Source organism: Quercus suber, unplaced genomic scaffold (assembly GCF_002906115.3).
Source record: "Quercus suber isolate HL8 unplaced genomic scaffold, Cork oak 2.0 scaffold_41, whole genome shotgun sequence".
NCBI classification, from domain to species: Eukaryota; Viridiplantae; Streptophyta; class Magnoliopsida; order Fagales; family Fagaceae; genus Quercus; species Quercus suber.
In genome coordinates, this window is record NW_027069506.1 from 2,081,632 (window position 1) to 2,090,458 (window position 8,827).

Here is an 8,827-nt window from a genome sequence, read left to right on the forward strand (position 1 = left end):
GAACCTCTATATATATAAGGTCAGCATGATCCATTCTTCATTTTCCTTGATCTCTCTCGATCTGTCTATGTCTTTTCACCTCCCAAACTTCTCTCTCACACCAAACTTCATCCTAAGTTGATTTTCGGCCTAGATCAAATGTTTATTCACTGGTAAGGTTCCTAAATCCTTCATTATTCATGTCATTCATGCATTAGACCTAGGTTTTTGGGTTTTGAAAATTTTTTGGGGTTTTTTCAAAGTTGATGAAGTTATTGTGAAATTTTTGGGTTGGTTTTTGTGAAAATGTTTTGAAATCTTCATGCATTGCATCCCATGTGCATTATAACTATATTTTCATGTATTTAGATGTGTGTTATATATGTTAATCTGATTGTGTGCTGGTAGGATTGGATTGGGTTAAGCCCATGATGCAATTACCTTTGCACGTTACATGTTCATGCATTTTCATGAATACGTTTCTTACATTCACTATATTCTTTTATTCTAAACTATTTTGGGACTTTTCTAATTGTTTCTTTCTTCCCCCTTCTCTCTCTAGCTTACATTAGTGTGTCATGGCACCAAAACGTAAGTCTGCTCTGTCCTGGAACCCTCTTCATTCCGGGGCATCCACTTCCTCTGATCCTACTATTTCTTCTATTCGGTTCCGTGATGAGCAATCCCGAAAGGACTTCTTGGAGAACGTTTCTCGACGAGGTGTTCATTTGGAACACCAAGTCATTTTGTTGGACTTCTCCAACACTAACCTACCCACTATCATCTATAGTAGGGGTTTGAAGTCACTATGTGACATCCCGGCCACATGTCCATCCGTGCTGATCTAGAAGTTTTACTAAAACATGCATGGCTTCAATTATTCAGTACCTCTTTTTGTTACTCGCGTTTGAGGTATACGCATTGTTTTCACACCAGATATTGTATCCGATGTGCTTCATGTCCCGAGGTCAGAGCATCCTGACTACCCCGATTATGACCGTCTGAGGATTGTGTCCAAAGACGAGCTTATGTCCGCTTTTTGTGAGCGGCCCCCTGATTGGGGCAAACGTCAATTTACTCCATGTTCGACCTTTGCTAAAGGTCCTAGATTCACGAACATGGTGATGACTTTTGTTTTACACCCTTTTTCTCACTATAACTCTATCACAGAGCCCTGTGCTCGATTTTTGCTATCTCTTTTAGAGCATTTCACTATTGATTTTCTCTCTCATTTCATTATTTTCATTATAGATGTGTATAGGAAACAGCGACCCGTGATAAACTCATCTTCCCTTTTGCTATCACGTGGATTTTACGCCATTTTTCTGTTTCCTTTCCTGCTTTTGACTACTTCGTCGTTATGAGTGCCATAGATGCCGATACTGTTAAATGGAGCGAGGTGCAACTGCGTTCAAGGCGGTCCGGTACGGCAGCTCCTCCCACTCCTTCAGCTCCATCCACCTCTGCACCCTCTTCTTTTGCGGGTGATGTGACTCTGGATGCGATCATGGCGCAACTTCAGTGCATGAATGCTCATCTTGACACTTTCACGGATGAGTTGTATCAAGTGAACACCTATATCAGCCGTATTGCTAGAAGGCAGGCTTGCCTTGGTGGCTTTGTAAAGTCTCCCTCTCCTCCTCTCGAGGCATCCGAGGACGATGATGACTTCGGCAATGATGATGATAATGAGGATGGTGATGCTAGCTCTTCCAACACTGATGAGATGTCTACTTCACACTCTTACCCTTTGTCACTTGTGACAAAAATGGGGAGTAGTTTTGGTTATGAGAGTAGTCATACTTAGGGGGAGGGTTAGTATAGGAGGCATTTTTGTTAGAGAGAGTGTGTACATTAAAGGATGTAGTGAGGACTTGATGTATTTTTTTTCTTTTCTTTCTATGTTAGATACATCATATCTTGTATATTGGTCTTGTGACCGTTTTGACATAAATTGTACTTATATTCCTTTTATATTGATGTATGTTTTCTTCACCCACCCTTGTATTTGTTGTTTCTTTTCTTTCTTTATACACATGATTCTTATATCTTATATGCAATCTATTATTTCTGTTTCACACAAAGATGTCTTGATGAGTTTTGTTTAAAGTGTTTCAAAAATACAAGTTGTCAAAGTCTTCTTGCCATGAACTCTCTTCTTGCAAAATTTTTCAAGAGTTTGTGTTAGGATAGATTTTATTGTATGTAACAAGTGAATATGAGTTGAATGATTTATGACTTCTTTCATATGTTCATTTGTTTGTTGTGGTTTTTTCACAAATTGCCAAAATGGAAAATTGTTAGGACATATGTGTTTCACATGTTAGGAACATATGTTACTATTTTATGTAATTGGCTAATCCTTTGAAAAAATGCACTTTACTTGTATTTGGGTAGATCTAAGATGTGTTTGATACTTCAAGAATCTTTGTTTCAAGTTCAAGTGTTAAAACCATGCAAATTCGTCCAAGATTCAAGTGCAGAAAGTGTTGTTCATTAAAACTCGACAGCTAACTCAACAGCTAGCCATCTATCGAGACTTGAAGAGCTGTTCCAGCCTGTGGCCCAATAGCAACTCAACAGATAGGGTATCTGTCGAGGTTTTTGAAAAACGGAGTTTCAGTTCTGTTTTGACTTCAATACGTGATTGTGTGTTTGGACTTTCTTTTCTTATAACCCTAAACATATAAAATGATTATTTTAAGAGCCGTCAAAGGAGACATAAGTTGCACAATTGTTGAGCAAAGTTTTGTTCAAGCAAATTGTGCCCGGAGATAGAATTTGCCCAAGTTCATATTTCTTGTGAAGAAGCTGCTGTATTTGTACACCGTAGGGTTTTGTGACCAAGGAGCTTCTTGTTCTTCATCGTGTGATGAACTAAAGAATTTTGCAGCCAACAACCTTCTCTAGTTGGTGATTGAAATTGCGTACTAGGATTCGCACAATTGGTTAGTCACATACTGAGAGCCATGCATTACAAGGAGAAATTGTCACTACAAAACAAGTCCAATTGGGTATTAAGGTAAGGGTTCAACTGTAAATTGGTATAAGGTATTGAGATTCCTTTACTTGTAAATGCGTGTTATGATAATAGTGGATTCTAGGGAGTGGTGACCTTAAAATCACCCGATAGGGTTTTTGCCATATAGGTTTTCCCCATTCGTAAACAAATCACTGTGTCAATTTTTTTTCCGCTGCATACTTTAGTTATTGGTGATTTGTTTGTACTACCACGTGTTTTCATGTTAATTTGATTAATTAATAAACTTGACTAATTAATCAATTAATTCATTACAAGGGGTTAATATGTTTTTGGCCTATCAATCTTCTTCTTTTTTTTTTTTTCCCTTTGATCTATACACTTTTGCACAATTTTAAACTCTGGATTTTTGCTATAATCTCAACTTTTAAATACTTAGAAGAACATAAAAAGAAATTTGAATTATATATAACTTTTTTAAAAGCAATCGATTGCAACAACTACTGCTGAAAATGCCTTTTCATCAATGACCATTTTTAGAAATCAATTACCCAATTGAATAGTAGATCAATAGATGATTAAAGATTGCTTGGTTACATAAAATGTGAAAATTTTATTTGAAACTTCTGGTAATGAATAAATCATGAAACAGTTTCAAAATATCTCGAGGCAACTTAGTAAGTTGACATGGGAATGAGAAATAAATTGTTGGGTTTTAATACTTTAGGTTTAAATGTATTAAAACTTCAATTTGTAATGTTGGCAAATCATGATCAAAACGTTTAGTCTTGTTTTAGATTTGCTCAAAGTATGTTTAAAGTATAAAGTTGGAATCGAGTGTATTGCAGAATTTACTGTGAAAATCTGTCTAGCTTGATTGATCAAGAATTAGACTCGATCGATCAAAGCTTGTGTAGATTGTTTTTCTGTAGAATTTTCCAATTCAGCCCAAGCACGTTTGACGTGTAGAGTTTTATGTTTCGCCTTAACTATAAAAGGGAAAACCCTAGCCACGTTTTGAGGTTGCTCTTTATGCTGTTTGTGTGAATCTCTTATGAGATCTAAAGGTGTTTGCCTTCATACACACTTAGGGTTTCCAATCTCAAGATTGATATTAAGAGCTTGGTGATCAATTCAATTGCAGTTTCAAGAGCTTAAAGATACACAAGCGGGACTGCTTGTAGTTGCTGTGAATCCAAGAAAGAAATAGTCCGTGGATTCAGAGCTGTCACATGATCGTGGTAGTAAGTTTTCTACTTAAGGTAGTAATAGGATGTTAGTGGTCTAAGTCACTATTGTGTAAACTTCAATTCTTTCATAGTAGATTTGTTTTACCTTGAGTATAGCTAGGTTAAATCCTCCACAGGTTTTTTACCGGTTTGATTTTCCTGGATTATCATAACGTTGTGTTATTTATTTTCTGCACTTTACAATGATATGATATATTTGTGTTAACTTAGATTTGATAATTTGACTAAGTAATCACTTGGCTAATTAACTAGGTTAATCTGGTTGTGTTTTAAGGGGTCTAAAAACGTACATAAATTATATTTTACATTTATATTGCATTTTGTAAGATGATCATAATTATATAATTGCATATTTATTTATATTGATTTTTATTAATATCCTTTGAATTAATTTTGGTTTATGATAAGGATAATATTTTTACCTCTTAAATGAATTTCCTACTACACTACAATAAACTTGCCAACATGTCCACCAAGTCAGCCTTCCATCATCACCATCCAAAGTGAGTTGTCCAAACACATGAACGACCACGGCACCTTTTATCTGAAAAAGGAAACTCTCTTAAATGACCTTGTCCAACAAATGCTATCCCTTCCAGAGGAGAGACTCTTTCAAATGAGGCTCTTTCAAAGGAGACTAAGGCTCTACTTGGGAGTTCATAAGAGAATGAAATTGAATGATTATAAGGGAATGGAAAAGAATGGAATGGAATGAAATGGAATGTATTTAAGTAAGGGAAAAGAATGGAAAAGAATGAAATGGAATGAAATTAAGTAACCTTGATTGGATGTTTTAAAATAAAGGAATGGAAAGAAATGAAAATGAATGGAATGTAAGTAATCTTGTTTGGGAGCAACATGGAGGGAATGAAATGGAATCATTTTATGACAATATTACTATTAGACCCCTATTTTAAAATAAAAAGTTGCATATATAGGGGTATTTTGGGAGTTTTAGTAAAAAAAAAAATCATTAAATCTAATTTCATTCCCTCACATTCCTTCCAATTTCTGGAGAAATGAAAATTTGAGATTTTAAAGGAATAGAGAAGAATGAGTGTTTCCTCCTACCCATTCCATTCCCTCATACTTAAACACCCAAACAAGGGAATGAAAAAATATTCTAAAATGATTCTTTTCATTCCTTTCCATTTCATTCCGTTCCCTCCTCCCAAGCAAGGCCTAATAGGGATGACATCTCTACTTAACGACTAAGACTCTTCCAATGAGCGACCTCCTCATCCTACATAAATAAGAGTAGTTCAACAAGTGCCCTAAGCCACCCAACATAGGTGATCCACCACCTGGGTCATCCAACTCTGATGAAAGCACCTCATGAAAACCTATTCGACACACTGGCGATAAATGTACACACATCCAACATACAATATTAGTCGTCTAACACTTATCACACTTTGTAGCTGATGTGAAATAAAATAAAAATCTCACCCAAATTGTCATCCAACGTGTGTTTGTCCGTCCATATGGAGAACGTCACCTACTTGCATAGAAGACCATAATAGTCTTCCATGTTATAAGGCTCATCCACATCATAGTCATCCATAGTGATGGCCATTCTACACAGACTAATTCAATCACATTAGGTATCATGAGCAGAATTTACTCCATAAGTCCACTACTTTAAAACATAAGAGCAATCTCCTAATAATTCGCTCCCACGAACCCCATTTAGCCAACACACCTCCCATGAGAAGAGTGACACAAAATAAGGAGAGCCACTCAAGATCCCTTATATAAAGGCCAGACCTCATTCAATTCGAGGTACATGAGACCATAAACTACTACCTTTGAGTTTTATTGGGTTCATATGAGTCTCTAACTTAAGCATCAGAGAAGCTTAGGTCAACACCCCATTGGTGCCCTCCAGTAACATTCTTCCTTCTTACAAGTCTTCCAGCACCTCTAGATGGATGAGTGGCTCACTGTTTTTTCATGCATCATCGCTTTAAATCCTAATTCTTCCACTATTCATAAGAAACGAATAACTGTCAAGATTATTGTAGTATTTCTCTTTTGTGAGTGTACTGTGATTGCTACGTAATAACTTAATAAGTGATATCATTGTTACATCAAAGTCAAAGTGATTTTATTTCAATCAACAGTTATAAATATATTGTGTTCTTAGATTATGAACGAAATTATATTTTATCCCCCTAAACTTTACCTACTTTTACATTTACCTTCTTAAATTATGAGAATATACACTTACCCTCCAAACTATTATTACCCGTGTAAACACTGTTCACTCTATCGCATGGGTAATTATTTAGGAAAATAAGTATACATTCTCATAATTTAGAGAATTAAGTGTAAAATATGGTATAGTTTAGGAAGGGTAAGTTTGCATTCTCATAGTTTCTGAGGAATAAGTGGAATTTCCTTTAGATTATGCTTATCAACGAGTCTAGGAATATAACTTTTGTCATAACTCGTTAAAGTTGTCAACTATAAATGAAGGATAATCATTTTTTCAATGATGGACCTTTTTTTCCACCACTCACAATTTACCTATTTATAACAAAAATTGTGTGCTTGTATTCTTATTGATATCTGTTAGGTTCTAAATGTTTAGAACAATTGGTAAATCGTGAACATAAACTTGTCTAGATATAGATCTTAGAGTCTATAGGTATTATTAGACAATGCTCAAAGTGATTCAAGTCAAGATTCAAGAACATACAAGCTATAGGAAGAAGATTTCATAATCGGCCTGGTTCGATCAATCAAAGAATAGGCTCGATCGATTAAGATTCGTATCTACAGAATTTTAATTAAGCCCAAACAGCAGTTCAAGCCCATTAATGATTAGAGTTTCAGATCTACTTCTCCTAGTATATAAAGGAAACCCTAAACACATTTTTATAAGGTTTTAGAGAGAGAAGAGTGTGTCTCTTTTGTAGATCTAGGGTTTTGTACCCAAAAGCTCTTTGAGGTCTTTGTTGCTCTTTATGTTGTGTGTGTGAATTTTTTGTGAGATCTAAAGGTATTTGCCTTCACACATACTTAGAGTTATCAAGAATCAAGAATATGTCAAGAACTTGGTGATCGTTTCAGTTGCAGATTCAAGAGCTTAAAGATATACAAGTGGGAGTGCTTGTGCTTGTTGGAAATCCAAGAAAGAAGTAATTCGTGGACTCGAAGCTGTCACGTGGTCATTGTAGTAAATTTCCTACTCGAGGTAGCAATAAGATGTTAGTGGTCTAAGTCACTATTGTGTAAACTTCAATTCTTTTATAGTAAATTCGTCTTACCTTGAGGATAGTTAGGTTAAATCCTCCTCAGATTTTTTACCGGTTTGGTTTTCCTGGGTCATCATATCTTTGTATTCTTTATTTTTCGCACTTTACATTGATATAATATATTTGTGTTAATCTAGATCTGTTTAATTTGACTAAGTAATTACTTGGCTAATTAATTAGGTCAATCTGGTTGTGTTTTAAGAGATCTAAAAAATTACAATAACGTCCAAAGAAGTAACTGTCTAAAACACTACATTTTTCCACATGTGTTGAGAACGCGTAGCTGAGTCGCTACTTTTTTTTTTTTTTTTTTTTTTTTTTTTAAATTATACAAGAAGAACGCGTAGCTGAGTCGCTATTTTTTTTTTTTTTTTTTTTTTTTTTTAAATTATACAAGATAGAATATTGTATTGATATGAAAACAGAGTATAATAAAGAGTTCCTGGACCCGACCAAGCCAACGCAGTAGCTATGAAATTACAACAGCATGCACCCAACAAAAAGAAAGGCATAATTTCAGTTGCTATCGTGTATCGTGACGTTAAAGTTCATAAAAGGTGTACCTAATCCACTCAGATTAACGAATATGTGAAAATAAAAAATCCATGAGAGACTTGGGAGTGACTTTAAAAGTATATAGTGTCAAAAATGCTTGACCCGCCCGATTTGTCATTGTCATTCTGTTTATTATAGATTTTTTATACCTTGAGGAGAAAATTTATTCTTCCTCACCTTGTATTGCTTCGTCCTGTCCTAGTATATATGTATTTTATTTTTTAAAAACATATTTTATTATCATTCTTTCTTAAAACAATTTTTTTTTTTTTAAGAATTTCAACCTATTATGTTCGCTTCTAATGATGACTCTTTATCATCAGATCAAGACACTAATCAATATTTGGTATAGGCAGAAATTAAACTCCAGATTTCTTATACAATTTACAAAGACTTTACTAGATCTCTCATTATTCACCCCACTCATGACCTTTTTCCTCTCACAATGTCGAAACCATCTCATTAAAGATAACAAAATGCTTCCACCCAGTTTTGTCTTGACTTGCCTACCATGCTCTATGCAAGTCTTTTCTACCCTATTTCGTTGTCATTCCTAGACTTAGAACACTTTTTCGTAGATAAGATGAAAAACATAGTGCAGTTCTGTTTCATCCTTGTCAGATGTAAATTCTTAAATAATTAAAAATATAAAAGTTATATACAAATTAGTTTTATAATTCATTAAAAAAGAAAATATTAATTAAAATAAAATTTGTATCGCTATGTTCATTTTACATCAGGGCCAGCCAATAACAAAAACTTTTTACCCTAGTATGAAAGGCCTTGTCCTCCACTGTAAAAGG